The sequence below is a fragment of the Equus quagga genome, chromosome 18 (assembly GCF_021613505.1).
Source record: "Equus quagga isolate Etosha38 chromosome 18, UCLA_HA_Equagga_1.0, whole genome shotgun sequence".
NCBI lineage: Eukaryota > Metazoa > Chordata > Mammalia > Perissodactyla > Equidae > Equus > Equus quagga.
The window spans coordinates 47,055,670-47,079,720 of NC_060284.1; the positions used below are offsets into that span (position 1 = coordinate 47,055,670).

Below are 24,051 nucleotides of genomic sequence, written 5' to 3' on the forward strand. Positions count from 1 at the left end.
TTGAAATGGTATCACATTGTATGCACTCTTTTGCATCTTACTTGACAAGATATTTTTGAGAGTAATCCTTGTTGACAAATGTCACTCTAATGCATTCATTTCGATTGCTATATACCACAGTCTACTGTATGACTATTCACTATATATAACACAATCTATTTGTTCATCTTCCTGTTGATGAACTTTTTAGTGGTTTCCCACTTTCCACTGCAATACTTTTGGAAATGTTCATCTAGGGGTATTTTCAGGAACTCTCGGCATTGCCCAACTGCTCTGCAACATTGGTGCACCAATTTTATATTCCCAAGGTCAGTGTTTAAGCCTTCCTTTTGTTCTGTCTCTTCACCAACTCCTGTTATCCTTGGACTACTACATTTTCACCATCTGATGGGGACGAAATGCTACCTCCTTGTTATTCTGAAAATTAATTTTAAATCGGAAAACAAATTACTAATAAATACAGCTTAGTAAACAAGAGCTTTCAACAACACATGAAAATATAATAAGTGTTCCTTGGGGGCTGGCCCCGTGGCCGAGTGGTTAAGTTCGCGCGCTCCGCTGCAGGCGGCCCAGTGTTTCATTGGTTCGAATCCTGGGCGCGGACATGGCACTGCTCATCAAACCACGCTGAGGCAGCGTCCCACATGCCACAACTAGAAGGACCCACAACGAAGAATATACAACTATGTACTGGGGGGCTTTGGGGAGAAAAAGGAAAAATAAAATCTTTAAAAAAAAAAAATAAGTGTTCCTTGGATTTTCTTGAAAATAATACAGGAAGGGTCAGGAAGTGAGTAAAGATACAGATAAAACAAGATTGACTGTGAGCTGATAATTGTTGGAATTGGGTGATGGCTACATGGGGGTCCATCATCCTATTCTCTCCACTTTACTAGATATTTAAAATTGTCCACAATAAAAAATTAAAATAAGGAAAAGCAGTAGCAGCAACCAGAGTAAAGAATATCTAAAAAAGAAGAGCACCTCTAATTGTGGAAGGCAGCCTTCAGAAAGGGCAGAGCCACGGAGCTGCAGGCAGCAGGGGACAAAGGCAGCCGGGAGAAGGGCTTTCGAATTGTATCAGGATTTAAGTCAAGAGAGTCAGGAACATTCTTTTTCAGATGGGTGCTTCTGATGACCCTTCACAACACTGTACCATCTAATAAAATGTTACCTGATTTTAAGAGTATGATTGATACAATGATCACCATTAAAAATCACTCCAGTTTGTGTTGCATAAAATTTTACTTGGAAATACAGAACATTTCAATTTTTTTCATGCTCCCAAATTTGCTTTTTATTATGTGCAAGAATTACCTGTTATGAAGAAAAAATTGGTCCTTAGCTTTTTTTTTTAAGTCTGGGATGACATCAGTAAGGATAAGAGATCATACTGCGTGCTTTTGAGTGAAACTGTAATCATGATGAATACTCCTAGAATTCTGGATGCCTCCACGCTGCTAGAGCAGGCAGGACCTGAGTCCCCATGCTTGGGGCAGGGGTCCAGGCACTGGTTGGTCAGGACCCCCAGGATATGAAAGACAAACCTCAAAGAAACAAACAGTAGGATTCGGGACAAAGCAAAATTTGACCTGGAAGAGAGCTAAAAACCCCTGTCACATCTGTGGGAAGAAGCAGATCTGCTCAACTGGGTAAGAAAATGTGGAAAAGGAAAAGCCTCGACAATAATTAGAGCCAATGGTTTAGAACTGGAAACTGTGAGACTGTCAGCCCACGTGCCCTGAACACAAGGGCATGGCGGTGGCAGGCACAGAGCTGCTCCTGGGCAGGGGCGCCCCGGCAGCGCCATCAATCACACCACTCCACGCTGGGCCGTGGGATCTCAGGGTGGCAGATGTCAGCAGGGCGCCACCAGGGCCACCTGCCAGCGAGCCCACGGCAAAAACTGCTTAGTTAAGTCATTTTCAGGTTCCTCTGCATATTTGTGCCTGAAATCATCTCACCTGGTGGAAGCTGTATGTCCCACCCATTTTAACTTCAGTCTTCCCTCCCTCCACCTCTGCCCCTACAGCAATTATTCATTAACCACAGGGATTTACCATCCAGTAACAAAGGAGGCTACAAACCTGTGCAGGCAGCACAGCTCAGTCCGAAAAGCCCAGCGTGAAGAGTGAGCGGTGCTGGGGTGGTACACCAGCTCCTCTGTGGAGCTTTATCCACCAAATGCAACGCGAAAGCTGCCGAGGGCTCTAGAGTCCATCATCCGGTCCTACGCCCTCATCTACAGCAAAGGAAACTGAGGTCAACTCGTCCAAGGTCACACGACTAGTTCCTGACAAAGGGGCTTAGAGAACACAGGTCTCCAGATTACCAGATCAGTGCCCTGTCCCCTACACAGCCTCCCTCTTCTAAAGATCCAGCCATCAGAACGTCCTCGTTGTTGAATCCCAACTACTCTTCTACTCACGCCTCTGGGTCACTAAGAAATCCCATCGAGGAGGGACATTCATCACATGACCTTCAGGAGCCTTGACTCACTCCACTGACAGTGCTTTGTGTCCTCGTCCTCAACTCCTGGCTGGTTGGCAGTAGCTCTCTCCTCTTTTGTGCATTTATTACTGTCAGTCTGAGGGAGCAAGCAGGAAGTTTGCATGCCGGGTGCTTAGAGGCCAGCCATTCTCAGCTGATTATCGCCCCGGGCCAGCCTGCCCCAGTCACACCCGTCCACGCCCCATCCTCCTGCGGGTGCAGGCACAGCAGTCCCAGAGGAGTGGAGGAGCAGGTGGCTTCCTGGTGTGAGCCCGGCCTGCCCACCCCAGCACACTGCAGGAGGTGGGCCAAGGCCAGGTCTCATGTCACCCTGCATGTAAGAAGGGCTTTTCCGTGCACAGGAAGCTTTCCCGTGTGCAGTACAGCTGACCGTCCAACCCCCTGTGCAATGGGGACAACTGTGCCTATCCCACAGTGAGGAAGCTGAGGTCCAGAAAGGTCAGATCATAAAGTTAGAAGGAGTCAGGGAAAGGGCAGGATACCAGGACTTCCCACACCAAGGGAGGGAGTCTTTTCAGTCCAGTGGGTGGGTCCTCCAGCTAGTCTCCATGCTCCCCAAACCCGAGGCCCAGATTTGGTGAGGCCGCTCCATGGCCCACGCAGCAGAACAAATGTCTGTGCTCAGTGCTCTCACTTGGTGACATCAATCCTTTAGAACGGAAGACCCGGGGCCAGCCTGGTGGTGCAGTGGTTAAGTGTGCACGTTCCACTCCTTGGCGGCCCGGGGTTCAGGGTAAGGACATGGCACCGCCATGCTGTGGTAGGCATCCCAGGTATAAAATAGAGGAAGATGCGCATGGATGTTAGCTCAGGGCCACTCTTCCTCAGCAAAAAGAGGAGGATTGGCAGTAGTTAGCTCAGGGCTAATCTTCCTCAAAAAAAAAAAAAGAAAGAAAGAAAGGAGGACCCACGCTTCCTTCATCTGTACCCCTACCAGAGAACACCCATTATCAGCTGTCCCCACTCAGGAAAAGCTGGCACAAATAAACAGAAAGTAAACCCAACCATATGTTCTTCAAATTCCTCTCCATCTCCCCGAGACACCACACCAGGGCAACTGTGATCTGACAGCGACCCTGTGCAGTTTTGGCCCTGCTAAAACCTCAGGGACCTAAGAAGAAAGCAATGGAGGAAACTGCAGTGGCAGGCCACCTGTTAAGAAGAGCCCTGAGCATCAAGCTCTAGACTTGAGACGCTCGTAAAGCAGCGGCTGCCCCACACAGCCCTGCACACCAGCAAACCCGAGCAAGCAGGAGGATGCTGAGGCCATGTCCCCAAGGGTCCCAGCAGCATCTGCACGGGGCTTCACTGGGAGAGGGTATCTCTAAATGCAGCTTTGGCCAGGAGACAGCATCAGTGGGGCCCATGAAAGCCGGGGAAGTGAGCAATACAGGTTTAGAATGTTCCAGTGTCCACAGGCTGCAAATGGGTCCCAGTTACAGCAACAGGAATTCTATAGGTGAATCTTAATTATGAACCCAAGTGATAGCTAGGAGGAAAGCCAGTACAGGAGGATGTCTGAGTGGTGGGCAGCCGTGAGAGGAGAAGGCTGTCCCGAGGCACCAACAGCCCTCCTGGAGAAAACCTCTCCAGCATTCAAACTTCTCCAGAAATCCCCTGTTAAAAGGGAAGATTCAGGACACTATAACAAGATTATCAGCCACTAACACCTCAGCAGCTAGTGACTCTATGGTATGACCAGAAAGGCCCTAGATTAGAAGTCAAACATACCAGGTCCCCTTCATACACTGCTGGTAGGAACATGGCAGTCACTTTGGAAAACAATCTGGCAGTTTCTCATAAAGTTAAATATACACTTGCCATATGACCCAGTAATCCCACTCCTGGTATTTACCCTAGAGAAATGAAAACCTACGTCCATACATAGAAGGGCAGCTTTGTTCACAACAGCCCAAAACTGGAAACAACCCAAATGTCCAACAGCGAGGAACGGATAAACAAAATGTTACATAGCCGTACAATGGACTACTACTCAGCAATAAAAAGGAATGAGCTAGATACATGCGACCACACAGATGACTCAAAAACATTAAGCTGAGAGAGAGAAGCTAGATTCCAAAGGCTACATACTACAGGATTCCACGTGGACCACGTGCTGGACAGGGCAAAACTGTAGTAACAGAAATCAGATCTGAATTTTGCTGGATGTAAATTATACTACAATAAAGCAGATTAAAATGATACTGGTTCCTTTTCCTTAAGTAGAGCTCAAAGGGGGTCCATGCTGGCTGTGACTTGGAGAAATCACATAACCTTGCCAGCCTCAACTGCCCCATCTGTACAGGATAGGCTATGTGACAGCCCCCGACCCGAAACTGTAAGGATGAAGTGAGAGAATGTGTGTGGGTGCAGAGTCTGGACCAAATGGGGGTTCAACAAACGTCAGCTTCTGCCTCCCCTCCTCAACGTAAACGAGCAACTCTACTGATCCATAACCTTCCAACCAGCCCAGGTCAGGGATGAGCTGGATGAAACAGTGGGGAGAAGAACAGACAAAGGCTGCAGCCGGGTTGGGTGGAGGGGGTGGACGGGGTGGAGGGGGTGGAGGGAAGCCCACAGATGTGGCTGCGGGAGTGAGCGGGGAGGTGGAGACTGGGGACAGGACAGAGAGGGAGGGGAGGGCTGAGGACCAGACAGCTGCTGACTTGACCACTTCACTCAAGACCAGCCTGGCTGTGGCCTCCAGGCCTCTCATTTCCTCTACCTTAACGAGGGGTCATTTAAGTGCCTTCCCATAACGCCCTGCACAGTCGTCACTTAAATACAGAGCTGAGCTGGAGCAGGACAAAGTCTCCTTTATAACACACTGCGATTTGTTCCCTTGGGCTGTTTGAACCCTTGGGCTCTGTGACATGGAACACAAGTTCCAGCAGTTCCCCGCCACTTCCCACAGGCGCCAGGACAGAGCATTCCTTTGCCTGGCTTCTGGTTAAATGCCATTATCATTATCTTTAGGAGGAAGCTGGAGATTTCTGGGGAGTGGGGTCAAAAAGAGAATGGAACTTTCTAGGAACTTTAAAAGGCTTGGAAATGAATGGGTGCCAGTTCTTTATTATGTCAAATTCTTAAAAGTTTCTCTTAGCATAACACACTTACCAGCCAACATGCTTAGTTTCTGGCTCATAAATAGCCAAGGCGAGAATTTCCTCACTTCACAGGAAGGGAGTTGGAATGAGGCAGAAAGTGGCCACTGAGGAGTATTCACAGTAAACCAAGACTGCCAGAGGCAGAATCAAGTGAGCTGTCAGTGGTGAAATATGGAGTGGGCAGCAGCTAAGTTGGGACAACAAAGGAAGCTGGGAGAACAAACGGTGGGTCCCTCCGGTCATGGGTCATCGCCACCATCAGGAAAGCCTGGTGGCTAACCAGCACGTCCTTGCCTGCTAGATGCCTGTGTTTCAGGTGATCCGAACTCAGGTAACACATACATCGCCCTGAACCCTCCCCCGGCCCGCCATCCTGTGATAAATCACTCATTTTCCCCAGGACACTCTCATGAGATCCCTGCCATTCCCTTACACGCAAATGGCCAGTGCAGGTTCTTTCGATGAAAGCCAGCACAGTACGTGAGACAACACCAACCCCGCTCCCTGAAAGGCCAGGAGAGAACACAAAATGAGCAGAATCCTAGAGAACGGGCAAGCGGTACCGACAGAAACAGGAACTTGAGTAGATGCAGGAGGGTACAAGTAAAAACGGTGTATTCATTGGTCGGACATTTAGAGGCCGAGGTGTGGCAGCTGGCAAAAAAGCGGAAGCTGAAGGGCAGGTGAGACCCAGGCAGTAAAGCCCAAACCATGGGGTGAGGAAGCCCCTCAGGGCCAACGATGCTCTCAACATCAAATGACGCCAAGGCTGGGGAACACTCAGTGGGCTGGTGTGTTCAGTCAATGGCTCAGAGATTTCTGGAGCCCAGCTACAATGGCCTCACCAAGACTGAAACAAAAACAGTGAGATATCCTGAGGGAGGTGACAATGTGGTCCAAAGGTTGTGCCTTTATGGCTCAGCAACTATGTACTATGGCCTAAATCCAATCTCCAAATGGCCACATGTGTCTAAGGCAACCTGAAACCAGGCAGCTGACCAGGGTGGCAGCCCTGGCCCTGGGCAACAATAACGACAACCACCATTTACTGAGCATTTATTAGGCACCAGGCAGGATGCAGAGCACTCTCCTCGGATGGCCCCAAGTAATTCTCACAATAACCCAAATGAATAGCTCCCATTATTTTACAGAATAGCAAATGGAAGCTTAGAATAGTTAAGTAGCTTGCCCCAAATCCTATTGCTGGCTCAACAACAAAAGCTTATTGAATGTCGGTTGGGTGGACAGATGGACAAAGGAAAGTCCAGGCTGGCAGACAGCTCCAGGGGCATCCTCCCCCTGGGAGTAGACGTGGACCTTCTAGGCCTGTCAGAGGAGGCAGGGAGAGCAGTGGGTAAAACAAGAGTGGCTGCTCATGAATAGAATGGCAGGAACAAATATTGATGACACCTCTATTCTGTTGAAAGTGGAGGAATAATACAAACACCAACTCTCCATTAGACAGAGCACTGGTCCCTCCCTGTCTTGAAACTTTCAGATCATAAAGAAAAGCCCAAGTGGCCAATGCCAGCTATCCTCAGGTCTGAAGGGCTTTCTTCTGGTTGTTTGTGGAGTCAAGGTTTCCAGTGAGAGGAGAAACAGGACCCACCAGAGATCACCCCCGGAGCAGCAGAGGCGCCTCACAAAGGCCTCTCCCTTGCATCTAACTCGGCTTGGTTTAAAGCAAGATCAGATTCAGCATCTGCACTTTTACTGCTGCCTGACGAAAACCAGATGCCAAATGCCTCCCAGCACTGCACGGGGGCCTCTGCCCTTAGGAAAACAGCGTGAGTCGGCCAGGCAAAGTGAACAGACACAGCCCTGCAACGAAGAGCAGGCACTCCAAGCGCCTAGCTCCACACTCCTGGGCCCTTAAGAAAAGGCACATTTTGAATCTTTTGAGAGTAGGAAAGACTAAAAAAGATGAGCTTTGCACCTCATTCTTAGCTAGTCTGGAGGTCTGGAACTTTTCCTGAAACTCCACTTTGAACCTGATGATCGAGATGCTTAAGCTGGGCACCAGTGGATACCAGCCACCAAAACATTCCCCTCTACAAGCCACTTGACATTCTGGCGACCCACGGAGAGAGCAGCCATCTCGCTAGCACTGGTCATGAAGAGCGATCCCCATTCCCAGAAAGCTAAAGGGCCTTGGGGGAGCCAGGAAGTAAACTTGCCCTCCAAAAACACTAAGAGCCCCAAAGGGAGAGTGAAAGTCGGCCAGGCAGCTCTAGCTCAGTCATCACTGACCTCTGAGCAAACCAAGTCAGAAGGAGGCAGAAAAGTGTGACCTGAAGACCACATGTCACCTCGATCCTACACAAATAGCAGGTAGCAATGCCACTCTGCTACAGCTTCAGGGCTGGCTTATTCAAGGATTTGGAGCAAAGTCTGACCCTGGAAGGGCAGCCCTCCTCCCCTTGTGGCCACACCCCCAGCCCCTGGCCCTTGGCCCCAAAGATGCTATGGCATAGGAGGAAGAAATGGAGGAATACGTGGCTCCCAGCTGCCTTGGCCAGGAGGTGACATCTGCCACTTGCTCGCCCATTTTATTGGCTGAAGGTAGTCACACAACCCAACAAAACTTGGGAAATTTGGAGGAGTATGCCCATCGGGGGAGCGGCTGTCCCTGCCACATCATCTGAAGCCCTGAGCTCTCATTCTCAAGGTCTAGCCCATATTTTCAGATGAATTCCAGGTCTCATTACTTACAACCTCCGTTATTACCTCAAAACCCCAGTGGCAAAAACCAGAGAGTATCTTCCTAAAATGGATCCCCCCTTCCAAATTTCCATTTTATGTCATTTCCCAAGCCATCAACTCAAACACTTAGACCCATTTTCTGGACTTCCCCCTTTCTCAATATTCAATCAACCCACCTTTAAATTGCTATTTGATTCCTTCACAATTTTCCTTTGATATCTTCCCCCATTTCCTACTGCTTTCACCTCAAATCTCACCACCTATGACTGAATTTGGTCACTCGGCTTTTACTTTCTTTCCTTCCATCAGCCTGGTACATGGCTGCCTAATCCTCCCTCCAAGGTGAGTTTCTCCCCTGCTCAAGGGCCCACGATCCTTCCCCACTGCATAAATCGAGGGTCCCCCTCCAAGCCTGCAGTTCTCAGGGCTCTAGAATCTGCCTGTGGAATTAGTCAGGACGTAACCTCACTGTTCTCTGACAGTGCCACATCCACTCCTGTCTCCACAGGTCTGCTCATGCCATCCGCTTCTCGGAATGCCCTCCTGCCCTTCCTACGCAAATCCTAATCCGACCTCAGGATCCATTCTAAATACAATCTCCTTTCCCACCAACGTACTCACCTCTCTCCCTTCTGGCTTACCACAGGGCTAAGCGCTGGCTCTGGCTATAGTATACCTTTTGATGATAATCTGAATTGTATTGTTCTATAAAAATCAATCTTATTTCCTGCTCCTTTGAGGGAGTGTCTAACACAGATTGCCTTTGACTACGAGTAGTAGAAAACACCAACTCAACTGGCACAAACAGCGAGGACAAGAAGGATGGAGGCCAGTCTGCTCGGTCTTCCACGGCTCTGTCATCAGGACCTGGTTCTTCCCATCTTTTCCCCTGTGTTGGCCTCAACAGACTTGCTTTCCTCATGGTGACAAGATGGCTGCCTCATTGCCAAGAAGCTAGTGGAAGGAGCTGTCCCCTCTTCTGTGTTTCTTTTTAAGAGAGAAGACGTCTTTCCCAGAATCCCCACAGGAGACTTCCCATATCTCACTGGCCAAAACTGTGTCACATGCCCATGTCTAAACTATGGGCCTCCATGACTAGGTTAGATCAATCAGCTTTCACCCTGGAGCTGGAAGCAGGGTCATCTTTCCTTGAGTAGTGAGGGTGGAGAGGCGTGGCATTCAAGCCAAATCAGGGCTCTGCCGTCAAGAACAGAAAAGAATAGCTGTTGTGTAGGCAACCAAGAGTGTCCGCCACAGGCAGGGACAATGTCACATATTTGTGTTTTCCCTTACTAGCCACCCCCATCCTGTGCTGGCACATAAGGATGCTCAACAAATAGCTGTGGAATTGAGCTGAACTAGAAATTATCCTGTGGGTGTGAGAAAATAGTGAGCATTATAATAGAGTGGCACAATTGGACATTTGTGCATAGAAACGGGAAAGAGGGCCATAAAATCCAAACAGATGCAAAAAAGTAGTTAGCAGAGGAGATTTCGGAAACTCTAGTCCAAACCCTAGGCTGGGCCCGACTCCCAGTTCCACAGAGAGGGAGCAGGCCCCAGGCCAGAGTGCTGGGCTCCTCCCAGCAGGGCCCAGCTGGGCCTTCTCCTCAGTTCAACCCTTGCCTCCAATGGGCCAGTGGTCTGCTTCCAGCCCACAACCGATCAGGCACAAAGGAGACTCACAGTGAGGAATGCCAGCGCCTAGCAAGTAACTGAGCCCATGGTGGGCACAATGTGAATCCCTGCATGCAGGAGGGCTGCGTCGGAAAATCAAGCGCTCCCTTCACTCAGGATCAAAGGGACGGCTCCTTCAGCTGTGCTGCTAGGTCTCTCCTCCCTCTTTCCTCCTTGGGGCCCGCTGCTCCTGCCTTTGCCTTCCATCTCAGCTTTCTAGCACACTCGTCCAGATTCTCTGGGCTACTGACGGCACTCCAGACCCCAAATGCCCACGCCTCCACTCTTGACTGGGAAGTGTACCAAGAACTGCACAGAAAATACACTGAGCACAAGGCTCTAAAGTCCCACTGATGCCCTGTCTACATCACAGGCCCACAAGTTTTAGCTATTTGAAGTTTTGGAGTTCCTTTTCCAATTCTGTAGCTGGCATTTCTTTGGCTAAAGAAAACTGTGTTAAATGCAGCCTGTTATAAAAACTCATTGATTACGACATGCATTCAGCATTCAATACATACTGACTGGGGAACTATTAGCATCAGAACCGTATGACGCTGCTGATATTCAACCATTTTTGACCTACAGACAGGGCAATGTCATTCGGTTCAACCTAATAGTAACCGTATGTCAGAATAAGGAGGGGTCCGGGACACCAAAACCAACAACTCAGACATAATCCCTGTCCTGATGGAACTTACAGTCTAGTGCCTTAAACCATTAATTAAAAAGTAATCTCGGGCCATCCCGGTGGCACAGCGGTTAAGTTTGCACATTCTGCTTCAGCGGCCCGGGGTTGGCCGGCTCGGATCCTGGGTGCAGACATGGCACCGCTTGGCACACCATGTTGTGGTAGGCGTCCCACATATAAAGTAGAGGAAGATGGGCATGGATGTTAGCTCAGGGCCAGCCTTCCTCAGCAAAAAAAGAGAAAGATTGGCAGCAGATGTTAGCCCAGCGCTAATCTTCCTCAAAAATAAAACAAAACCAGAACAGTCTAGCTTCACTAATGTAATTAATTGTACGTGTACAATAGTCCCCCTTTAGCCACGGTTTCACTTTCCACAGTTTCAGCTACTGTAACGTGGTCAACCATGGTCCAAAAATATTAAATGCAAAATTCCAGAAATAAACAATTTCTAACTTTTAAATTGCATGCCATTCTGAGCGGCGTGATGAAATCTCATGCCGTCCAGCTTCAGCCCACCCAGGACATGAATCATCCCTTTTTCAGATTCCCAACCACTGACACTGTCCGCTCCTGACATCCAACCATCAGCATCGTCATGGCTCAGTGATCCTCCTTCTGACATATCATCAGAAGGTCAGTAGCAGCCTAATACTATGTCCCAAAGCCTGCATCATTCACTTCAGTTCATCTCATCACATAGGACTGCATCATCTCACATCATCACAAGAAGGATGAATACAGTACAACAAGGTATTTTGAGAGAGAGAAAGAGACCACATTCACATAACTTTTATTACAGTACATTGTTATAATTGTTCTATTTTATTATTAGTTACTGCTGTTAATCTCTTACTGTGCCTAATTTATAAATTAAACTTTATCAAAGGTATGTATGCATCAGAAAAAACAGTATATGTAGGGTTAGGTACTATCCACGGTTTCAGGCATCCACTGAGGGGTCTTGCAACATATTCCCCGTGGATAACGGGGGACTACTGTATTTATTTGTTAACTGCTTGACTTCTTGCTAGCCTATAAACTACACAAGAATGATGACTGCGTCTCCTCCACATAACACACTGCCAAGCATGTGGCAGAACACATTAGATATTTGTTAAACCTATTAATTCATGTTACAAGTGACAAGCACCGGGGCTATGGAAGCATTTGGCAGAGTGATCTAACTAATCTTGGGAGGTGAGGATCAGAGACCTCACTAGCTTGGAATTGCTGATATTGCTGATAAGGCTGAATTAGGTCTTTGCAAAACAGGTCTTTATGCCACATATAAACCATCAGCAGCATACATACATGGGGTTTCATAGGGACTATTTAAAATACTTAAGAGAACAAACTGTTTTCAAGCACAATCTAGTATTTCAGACTCGCCATTTACATAAACAATTGGTACGCTAATTGCAAATCATTCTTATTGCTCTCCTGAAGCAGGATCCCCCAAGGATCTTTATTAGGCACTCTGTTAGCCTAGTTTGAGTTACAGTGTTTACTAAAGTAATAACAATGAAGTTCTTGAAAAATATTTGGTAATTCAGACATTTTACTAATTCCAACTAACCCTCCTCATTAGTCTACATTGTTAGGTATTTTATCACCTCGTTAAGCGAAAGTATCAAAGGCTGCACTTAGAGCAATAGTCACCCAATTCTTCTGCAGGACACTTCTGGTAGCAAGAACCTGAGCTAACATCAGAAAGCGGGTGGAAAAAAGAAAATGAAGAAATGACAATTTGAAGAGCAACTGTAGTCCAGTTTAGTCTAACCAACAACACATATATGAAGTCACATTCAAATTATAAGCAAAGCACGTGAAAACTTTAGATCCTGCACCCCTGACCTTTTGATTGACCCGATATAATTTAATGAAAAGTGTCGGTGAACACCACTGACCAGCAGACCCCTTATCTATTTTGCAACATCTCTGTGAGAACCAGCCCTGGACACACTGCACAGACACCAATGAGCTCGGACAGTATCATCATGCATGTTTGGCCTGTCACTGTTCTCTGTCCCAGCACAGAGAGTTAGTAACACACTGGTCACATTCATGGAGCATCTTGAATGCTCTTAACAGAGCAGATGATCAGCAGGCCCTATCCCCACACCAAAAGCAACAAACAACCTGTTGCCAGCAAGGAGGACACCCGGTCTCTCCGAAGGATGCCAAAGTCCCGTCCTGCCTCCTTTGCAGAACTTTGCAAATCTCTTGGATGCAACCAGGATGATCGGGGCTGGCGGAGATTATGCTCTGAATGTCTTAAGAGATTAGTTACTTAAAATCCTCCACATGACTTCAGTCACCCCGGTTACAGATGACAGAGTAAAAGCTTACTTGATTAAAGCCAAATGCCTATATATTTGCAAAAGGGAAAATATGCAGAAGAAAACAAGAGTCAGATTACTGATGGGCACTGCACCAGCTCCAGGACATCAGGGCTGCTGAATAAATTATGACAAGGAGGCACATACAGTAATCACAGATTCACCATAAATACCACAGCCCTCAAGGCTCTCATACTTACTTTCCCCCAAAGCAAAGATTGAATCTGGCCTTGTCCTCAAATAAGGCCTGGCTCTCCCCAAATTCCAAATATGGGAAATCACAGCTCTTCTGCAGTGGGGGTAAGAGTGGAAAGGCAAATCTTTGTATTGCGTCAGGTTTTCATTAAAACAAAGACAATGTACATCAGAGTCTCTTTCCCTTCAGTTAGGGGCGGTTTCCAGTCCTCCTTGCACTCGCCCCCCTCCCCCACCACCCAGGCTATCACAGTCTTTTCATCACCTCCAGAATAATTCTCCTTTAAAACAAGAGGAATAAGCATGAGATCTGCAAAGACTCTTCCAAAATAAATTCAAGCGTAGAGGCACAGTAGCTCTCGATCTAATTTCTCCCTTCTACAAGTCCACTGCTCAGGGTGGAGAGCCAGTCCTAAGAGCTGGATTCACGACATGAGAGTGAGAAAGGAGTGACGGACGTCATTCCTCCCAGCCAGAGAGGTGCCAGAACACCGGGCAAGAGGCCATCACCCGCTCTCACAGAGGAAGGAGAAAGAGCTAGCAGAGTGCTTGGTGATCTTGCTTTCTTGAAATGAAATACCAGAAACAGATTGCAAAACTGTTCAGCAAGCTATCTTTTGTACCGAAACTTCAGAAGACATTAAGAAACTGTTCAGCAAATCATTTCTAAACAATGTCACAGAGAGTTGTCTAGTTTGGGGGTGAGCCTAGAATGACTCTATCTGCACTCCTCATAGACTCACAGACATGTCCATCTGGGAAGCAGCATTCCCAACAGACCATCCATCTCCCAACCAACACAAAACCACTGTGGAACAAAACCGATGAGAAAAAGCGGAAAAGCCTCTGAGAAGTGGGGCTTGTTGGCAAAAGGACGACCCTGCACAGAGGTTCTGGGGAACATGGGCCACCTGCCTTGGGGCAAAGGCAACTTCCACCAGGCACAGTTTACAACCTGCCTGGGACCTGCAGACCTAGAGGACTCATGGAGAAGGGAGAAGCACTAGTGACAGTGGAGAAAAGTACAGATCCTTCCCTTCTTAGGGCCAACCCCAGGGCGGCAGAGGGTACCTGGCAAGGTAGAGATCTGGAAGAGCTGACACCCCACTGAGCTGACACAGCAGCTCCTGGAAAACAGGCCGAACCGTGGGACCCTGAGCTGTCCCCAAAGCCTCCCCTCCCACAGCCCCCTAAGAGGAGTCACTCTGTAGGGAACTAGGGAGGCCAAGTACAAGGTGGGAGAGACATCAACCTTACCACCACACCTCCAACACGGGGTCCTCAGGGAAGCCTGGTGTGGATGCCATCTCCTGTCTGATGGGAAGTACATGATTGCTCTATTTCTCTTTTGTTCTTCCTAGAAATTCAGAACTAAGTATGAAATTCCCAATTCCCACAGACAGACAATTTCCCCAGCAGTTAATAAGGACATTCCACATTTCCAAGACCGGGGATATTTGCAGATTTTCAAAAGAAAGAATTTGCCTTTACCCGCGCCTCCCCCCCACCCCCACCCCCCCAACACTCCTAATCTCCCTCCATCACTGGTATTCATCTCTTACTCCTAAAGGGCCCTTCACCAGAGCTGCCCAAAGTATTTGTAATTCATGGTGGCTAAAGAAGAGATGAGAACAAAACTGGAAGAAAAGATGTTAAGTAATAGAAAAAAGACTTACCTTAGGAATAGAAAAGAGTTCCCTAATGTCAGAGTGTTTTAATTAATCTTTCTATTTATTGAAGATTAAAAATACATATCAGGCGACTACTTAAAATGTTCGTCATGATTTTAGCTTTTAATTCCTGGCATTTGAGATAACAGAACAATGACTGCTTGTGGCAAGCACTCAAATATTTGCCGAATGAACCGAGGCAAAGTCTTTTCAGGGAAGTATCGTAAGTAGATTCTAACAGAACAGTGGTTGTGGGATGGGTGGTAGCAGGTCAAACCCTGACGTTTAAGAAGGGTTGACTGTGATACGTGAATCCAACAACCATCCCTCCGAAGTAGCAACTGTTTTAAAAATCAGGTCTAAAGGCGAATCATCTAAGAAACCTGCTTTTGCTCCAGGGGTTTTAAAGAAAGTCATATCAGTGAACTTGAGAAGCAACCCAGCACTTTGAAATGATAATCTTTTACAGCCATCGCTGCTTCTGCAGGGCTGGAGGAAAAAAAGCTCTCTTCCTTGGGGTGAAGGTCTTAAATGTCTGGTAGCCATGGCCTTAGAGGTTAGTCGAGTCCAGTTCATTCTAAATGGAGGAAGCACTTAGGAATTGAAAATGCAGGAAAACTTCTCTCAGTTTTTTCCTAGTCTCTGAACAAACGAGAACCCTTGACTGAATTAGACATGAAACCCAGAATTTATGGTTGTCCTCTTAAGTTTTAAACAGGCTTTATTTTAATTCAACATAATTTCAAAATTATAACTAAAATAGTTGCTAAAATACATGTGCTTAATTTGTTAAATTTACATTTTTAGAGAAAATATTCAGAATAAACAAGTCAATTATTTTCATTAAATGCATTAAAATTTAAGGGTAGTGTTTTTATTATGACTCTTGCTCTTGATACAGCAAGACAAAATTATTCCGTTATATAGCTATCGAGTGAGGCTCACTACTCCCCAACGAGTCCACAAATTACAGTTTCAACTAGCTATAAAATAACCAAATAAGTTCTGATATGGCCATAAAATTAAATCTGAAAAAAGAGCGAAGTAAATCACCTCTTTAAAATCAAGCTGTTGAACAATATGCTCTGTATGATTCCATTTACGTCAGGAAAAAAAATCTCCATTTGTGTGAGTATAGGCATAGAAATTATCGAAGAGATCTGGAAGAATCTATATCAAACTGTGAAGAGCATATGTCAGACTCAACAAGGGATGGAGAGGAGAGCCTTCACATTCTACTTTCTGTCTGAACTGCCTGGAGTTTTCACAAGAGAACTACATTTACATGTTACATATGTCAAAAAAAAGAAAATTCAAAAAACTAACGCAAACATACAAACAAATACAAGCTACTCTCTGAAATTGAAACCAATCTCTCATCACCTTACTTTTATATAAGATTTTACCATAAAGCACTTTATTTGCTGTTTTAAATGAAGACTTAATTCAAATCAAATCTTCAGGGAAAATTAAGATTTCCTGATGGGGGTATTACACCTAAGAGGTTGTGAAATTTCATTCTCTGGAAGTCTTTAAAAAAAAAAAAGAAGTATGTTATACCTGGCCAGGACAGGGTAGGCGTGGTTTGACCTGAGGCAATGGATGGTTCTCACCTCCAAGCCTCCTGTTCCTCTTCCTACTCAAAGTCCTTCCTAGCAAAGTCAATCAAGGTCACCAACGTAACCAGTCAATGGCCAAACACCACCTAGATTACCCAAGCTCCCTAGAGATCTCAAAGTAACACTTGGAGAGGTTTCAAAAACACCTAACAATGACACCACCTGCCTAAGTGTGTCCTCTGGTCCTCGGCAACCCTGAGCACCAGGCTAATTTTGTTTTAGAGCTGGACTATATCAAGTGTGAGCCATCACACTGGTTATCACATATGAAAACAGACTGATTACTATTTAATACTTGCTGTCTGTCTGGGAGACAGAAGATTTCAAACTTATGGCGCTCCTGGGGAAAAGGAAGTTAATAAAAGGGGTCCGTGAGAAGGAAGTTGGAAGCTCGCCTCATGACATGTCTCTGTCAACAACATACCACAGGCAGGATCCAGTGCCCTGTGAGGGCAGAGACAGTGTTCTCAGAAGTCATCATGAAAAAGGAGGCATGGACAGCACTCCGGAGTATGGGGAAACAGGTGTTACAAAGAAAAACAGTACTAAATCCACAAAAATAATGCCAACTTAACATACTCCACCACATCAAAGAATCATAATGGGAAAAAACATAAACTGGTATCAGACTTTTTTTCCCTGTTTTAAAAAGGGGCAGGGTCCTGAAGATGAGGGGAAGAGGCACCACTGGAAGACTGGATATGAGCTTCTTTGAGTTTACAGTTTTGTTAGAATGTTCTTGCCCTGATGATTTTTTGATGGATACACAAAAGCTCTTCTTTTGATACAGAACATGTCCCCTTCACTTCCCTCCTGAACTCCCCACTCCAGGGACACCTCCTGCTCTCCCTGGTCACCTCTGCCCTTGGTCCTCCAGCATATCCACTTAATAACGCTCTGGTATCTTCCATCTGTCTCTGGCCCAAATACCAAGACCTTTTGCCAACCAACTGCTCCAATTCTTACCAACCAGCATCTTTAGGGCCCTGGCCCACTGACACTCAGGCTTCTCCATGCTTAGAAGCCTTCACAAAGCAGCCCCACATGCCCAGGGTATCCTACACCCCACAATTCTGCCTGGACCTCATTCTTCTCTTACTTAAGAAATGCCTAACATGCCAGCTCTTCCAGAAAGCCTTTCCAGACTGACCACACATGAGCAACTCCAGCTTCGTCCCTCTCCTGGACAGAGAATTCCCTCACTTCTCCTGCTGAGCTGAAAACAAGAACAAACTTGCCTCGCTTCTCTTTCCCTAATAGACGCCATCCTCAGAGAGTACATAATATCAATGTCTTCCTGTCCATTTGCAAAGTGATTTACCATTTGTTTTATTGCTGGCCTGAGATTATCATCTCCTAGGGAGCAAGGACCAGGGCTGTGTTCAGCAGAGCTCGGGTCACCTGGATGATGGGGAATAGAGTATTTGGGCGAATTTAATTAGAGGGTTAATAGACGGTTAGGCAAAAACTTTGCTTCAACTCTCGTTATTATAATGCCTCTTATAAAGCTTTTTAAAATACATCTGACCACTTTCCAGCCTGGGTAGAGTTAATATAATTTAATCTTTGATTTACGATCTTGCAGTGCCCTGAGGCTCATCATTCTCTCCTGCTACTATAATTACAGATGCGGAAGATGTAGAGACTGGGCTGACTGTGGCCTGGAAGCTAATTTCTAGAACAAATCCTTGCTACCACATCTTGTGATTTTTGCCTTCCTGAAAGGTGGAGTTCAAAAATAAAAACAGGGTCTGGCCCGGTGGCGCAACGCACATTCCCCTTCTCAGCGGCCCTGGGTTCGCCGGTTCAGAACCCGGGTGGGGACACGGCACCACTTAGTAAGAAACCATGCTGTGGTAGGTGTCCCACATATAAAGTAGAGGAAGATGGGCACAGATGTTAGCTCAGGGCCAGTCTTCCTCAGCAAAAAGAGGAGGACTGGCAGTAGTTAGCTCAGGGCTAATCTTCCTCAAAAAATAAATAAATAAATAAATAAAAACAAAATCCTGTTTAACTGAGGATTCCAGTCAAGGGAGGTCCATTGCCATGGTCGTTGTTAAGTACCTGCCACAATGGCCCACAATTAGTCACTTAATAAAGGATTCTTGATGAGGGAATCTGGTAATATGTGATTTTTCTACAAATATAAGCTTGATTTTGATGCAACCACTCATTTCTATGAAAATCAGGGGCATTCACACACAGGTGTCCTAAATTTCCTTAAATTAAAAACCAACTCTTTACGAGGAATAGCTGTGCTCACTTTGAAGCTGCGAAGAAACAGGTGTCCAATCACGGTGAAAGAAACTCCCAAAGGAACCTGAAAATATTAATCAAGGAGCCATAACTCAGGATGCACAAGACCAGGGACCACAGGAGGAAAGCAAGTGGAGCCATTTCATTTAGTTCCCAGGCCAGGGCTCAGCGGAAGTGGTCTGCCTGGGCTCCAGAGACCCAATCTAAGCCCAAATCCCAAACTCATTACAATCTAAGCCAATTCTGTGTCCACATCATCCCACATGAACTGTCCCTAAAACCAGTGACAGTCATTTCTCCAAACCCTAAAGGGCCACTCTATCACCATTATGACTGCTGACTCCTCTGCGTTCTCAGGACTCTGCTGAGCATGGAATGCCCTCCCCAGTCAAACCCTGCCCATTCCTGAAGCCCAGCCCAAGTCCTCTTCCCAACGACTACCACCTACATTGAACTTGACTTTGAACTTCACAGGGGTCCACGGACGGAATTCTGGAGGTATGTGAATTTGAATGGGGAAAAAAAATTACATCATTATTTCCACTAATCTCCAAGTAAATGTTAACTGTTCCTTTGATTATGAACGTAGGCAACCATCATGGTAATGTCTGCAGGACCTGTGACTTTGTCACAATAGAAATCACATACACTTTCATAACACATCACAGTTTGGTGTAGATACCTCAAAATGTCATTTTCACTCTTTGCTATGCCATAATTACAGTAATTGTTAGACCTGCTGTTAGAGCTTGTTATTTAATGTGCTATTAAAAAAGCATATTGCTATATCACAGATTTGTTTTTTCATAATTTGATGGCTATATTTCAGTATAAATTGATTTCCTTTGTTATCCTATTTTTATTTATGCATTTTAACATGCTATCCTAAGAAGGAGTCCATAGGCTTTACCAGACTACCACAGCACAAAAAAGGCCTAGAACCCGTTTGGTGGAATAGATCAAAAGCTCTATAGCCAGCCAAACTTAGATTCAAATCCAGGCTCTGCCAATTTCTAGCTCTTTTCTTTTGAGCAAAATGACTTAAATTCCCTAACCCTTAAACTTCCTCATCTTGATCAAGGGAGCCAATAAACAGCACTTAACCTCATGAAACTGTTGATTCAACAAAAAATTAAGTGAACACCTAGTTACTCTGTGCCAGGCACAAGGCTGAGTTCTGGGGCTCAGACAGGACAGACTTGGTCCTTAAGCACCTTACATAGAAAGGCATGCTATATAAAGTGTTTAGCAGTGACTGGCACATAAGCATCCTATAAACACTACAGTACTACTGCTAAGACCACCACATTGAGTGTTTAATTATATGCTGATTTATGTTGCTTCCCATGTAACAACTGTGGGTTCACCTAGCTCAGGCCTTCCCAACAAGGTTTCTTAGAGGTCAGGGGCTGGGCTGCATACACAGAGGGAGCAGTTTGTTAGATGGAAGAACACAGAACTTGAACCAAATGGTCCTGGCTTCAAAACCCTGCTCTGCCACTTACTAGCTTTGTGACTACACCAGAGACCAGCAGCTGTCCCTCCAAAATCTGCTCTCTCCTTCCTCTACAGTAATAGAACCCCCACTTTTTAGCTGGACACTCAGAAGTAAGGATATTATTTCCCAGCCTCCCTTGCAGCAAAGTATGGTCACATGATCAAGTTCTAGCCAATGGGGATGTAAGCAGAAGTGATGTGTGCACACAGAGTTGAATGGCATCCTAACCAGTCTGGTCCTTCTGACAAGAACTCCCTTCTCTGGCATCCTTGAAAATGGTCCTCAGGAAAGGGAAGTGCACTACCTCTGGAACAACTGTTGGGACAGAGGTGTCGGCTCATCAATAAATCATGATCCTCAACCTCCTGCTTCAGAAGCCTTCCCCCGCCTGTCCCCAGCCACTTCACTTCTCTCCTCTGCCTCTTCCTTCTCTCCTGCCTTTGATCACACCAGGCCTGCCTCTGAGCTCACTACCATCAGAACATCAAAGTTCCTTTCAATCTCTTTTGGAAGCACCCTCTGGCCTCTCCCCTAAGAAGTCTTCCCTAACCAACTGGGAGGTAAGTGATCACTTCCTCAGTCCCATCCTATTCAAACAAGAGGCCTCTCAAACTCTACAAATGAAATTCTCTCCCACTGGAGAAGCACACAAATGATCATTAGCATCTACAAATTCTCCTGTGTTGATCCAGAGATGTCCGAACCTCCTACATTTTCATTGCTAACACTTTTAAAGCTATTTCATCTTGTTTGCAAAATCAGCACTGGTCTGGGAGGCATAATACTTCACGGCTATGCAAAAAAATCGAAATTTGCCTTATGTGCCTAAAGCTTATATCCATCTTTCCTGATTACTCCCTTCCTGTCTTGCAGACACAAATCCTATTCTCTCTCTCCCACTTTGCTGTCATCTTTCCATGTCACTGTCACTCACACAGGCTGCTCCGAGATACAGGCACAGCCTCTCAACCACCTTTCTCTCCACATTCCCTCTTTTCGCACTCATGCCACATTCACAGCAGCCCCTACTCTCTCTCTCATCTTCTGCCCCTCTGGCTCCACACATTCTCGGTAGTGGACAGCTTACTATCCTCATGGCTCAACCAGGCCCAGGCTCAGGAGGGCTCTGGAATTGGAACAAGGGTGGCCGTGGCAGCCAATGGCTCCCAAGTTGGGTGTGGCAACCAGAGCTGCAATAGGAAGAAACAAGACACAGTGGTCAAGAGGACAAGAATCAGTACCCTAGTGGCTTCAGTAGGACAAGGACATGGGCAGGATCAGCACCCAGACAGGCAGGAAAAGTGGAACCTGATCCAACTCCTAGACACTGGCAAAGGAGAGGAACAGCAAGCACAGGTCTAATGATGTCGAGGGAGTTGCAGGAATCTCGGAGATTGACCCTGTATATCCCCTCACATACTGTCAGAGGGTTTTCTAACTCAAATTGCCATTTCTAGAGGATGGCACCCGAATCAGTCTCACTTTGCAGAGCACTTAGCCTTAGTCCACTTTTTGCAAACAAAATTTTATTCCAGGTGTGTGACCCACAGGGGCATAAAACCTTGGGATTCTTTGCTGCTTTAAATTCACATTACACACTAATTTGCATGACACAACAAGAATGCTGACGCACGAATCAGACCACACTAGACTGCAGGCAGGAAATAAGACCCCAATGTGGGTTTTATTCCCTCCCCAAGCACCTTCCGCTCCCCAAGGTTAAAAAGGTAGTGGCAAGGCTCCCTTCTGCCCCACTGAGAATCATCAAGCGGGAAGAAAAGACGAGATTTCATCAGTGGGGTTCACAAAACCAGGCAGAGATTACAATGCACATCCACAGTTCTAAACTGTCCCACTCTCACCTGCGTCTGGTCTGTGAGTGTTCCCCTTCAGCACCACCCTAAGACTTGTTTTCCTCCACGGTACCTCATTAGACATGAGGCTGGGATGGAGGGAAGATAACAGTGCCCGGTGTCAGGGCCCAAGCTCCACTGCATAGGGCGGCCGGGAGCAGGAACCACAAGGGGACCAGCAGGCAGCCTGACATTTCTTGCGCAGCCACAAGAAACAAAAGGCACAAATGTCACAATTCCTTATTTTCCCATTGGCGGCTCTTTCTCCTGCCCTGGGCCCCACCCTTCCACTCAGCTTTTTCCCACAGTAGCCACCCAACCCCACCCCATGCCCAAACCTCCCAGAGGGCTTTCCTTGTTTGTCCTCTTGAATCCACATGAATCACTAATTACTGATTTAAATCCAGACACTAAGTGAATGACAAATACCGTGTAACAAATACCAATTCAGCATTGAGGACTGGCAAACGGAGGGTTACCTGCCTTCCTGACTCTGCCTGAGCATCCAGAAGACACTGCGGCCCAACCCACACCTGGACAGAAGACTGACTAAACTTGGTGCCAGGCGGTGCGTCTGTGTGTGTGTTGGAGCCGAAAGGGCTGGCACTAAGGAACTCACACACCGGTTCTTTAACTTGGCTACACATTGGAATGACCCAGGAGAGCTGAAAGACTGATGCCCGGGTCACCTTCCCAGAGAATCTGGTTTAATTGGTCTGGGGTTGCTACCTGGAGACCGGGATTTTTAAAAGCTCCTTCAGTGATTCCAACATGCACCCAAGTTTGAGAACCACTGACTGAACACTTTTATTATGTGTTCCAGACATTTTTCAAAGCAATTAAGATGATTAGAACACCTCAGTGTGTTTAACTGTCAAGATAGCCCTTGGAGGTATCATCCCATTTTACTGAGATTCAGGCATCAATCACGGTGAGGCTGAGATCCAAACTCAGGCTCTCTAACTCCAAAGTCCATTCTCCTTCCACCCATCTGTGAATTCTTGCAAGGGTGTAGACAACGCATGAATACAATCTCCACTGCCAGTAGGTCACAAATAAGCTCCATAAATGCAAGTCACCTAGATTTGGAGATGCAGACACCCTAGGCAGCAGTGACGACCTCTTCTGAATGCAGGGACCAGGCCATACAGAGGGCAGGCAGTGTGCTCATGGGTGTGCTCATGTGTTTCATGGAAAGAGATAGGATGCACCAGATTCTGGCCAGGGAACTTATCCTAGACTCCAGACGTGTCCTAAAATACCACATTTAAGACGGTGCTCAATGGCAAATTTGAGAATGGATGAGTGTTAGGCAGAGAGGGGCCTCTTCAGTGGGGAGGGAATCCTTAAGAGAGGTGACAAGAGATCGCCTCTCGGGGCCACAGTCTCTTTGTCCCACTCCAAGCATTCTGACCTTCTGTAGGGGGCAGAGAAACCAATCCTAATACCTCCCCTCCCAGGCAGCTTCAATTCCTCCAGTCTCTCTTCCTCCCAGAACTATGCCTATCAGAGCGTCCTTGGGGAGGGGACACATGACTAGTATGCTCAAACGTTTTTGGTCTACAGACCACTTAGGCAGGCAGAGCACTCCTTCAACTCCCTGTTTACCCACACCTACTCCCCCTCAAAAAAACCACCATCATTGTCACCAAACCAACTTTCCCAACAGAGTGGAAATAATGCTGCCACTTCGGATTAGAAACTAATGCGGACCAACACAGAAGTGAAGATACTGAAGCCCCACGTTTATAATACTACAAGAAACCAGCCCACGATCCACATGCAGTCCCTAGCCCACCAATGTGCAGATGGGGGACCTCACTGCAAGGCCTGGGACAGACACTTTAAGGACAGTAAATGTTCCTTCTCAAAGACAACAAACATGTTACTCCACCATTCCTCCAGTGGAAGGGTCAGAAACAGGCCTTTTGGTAC

The 24,051-nt window shown here is 46.6% G+C and overlaps 1 protein-coding gene across 6 annotated transcripts in view; it reads right to left on the minus strand.

The window, feature by feature from the left end:
• IGSF3 (immunoglobulin superfamily member 3) overlaps positions 1 to 24,051 on the minus strand; it is a 93,181-nt gene that overhangs the window by 67,474 nt on the left and 1,656 nt on the right. The window lies entirely within an intron of this gene.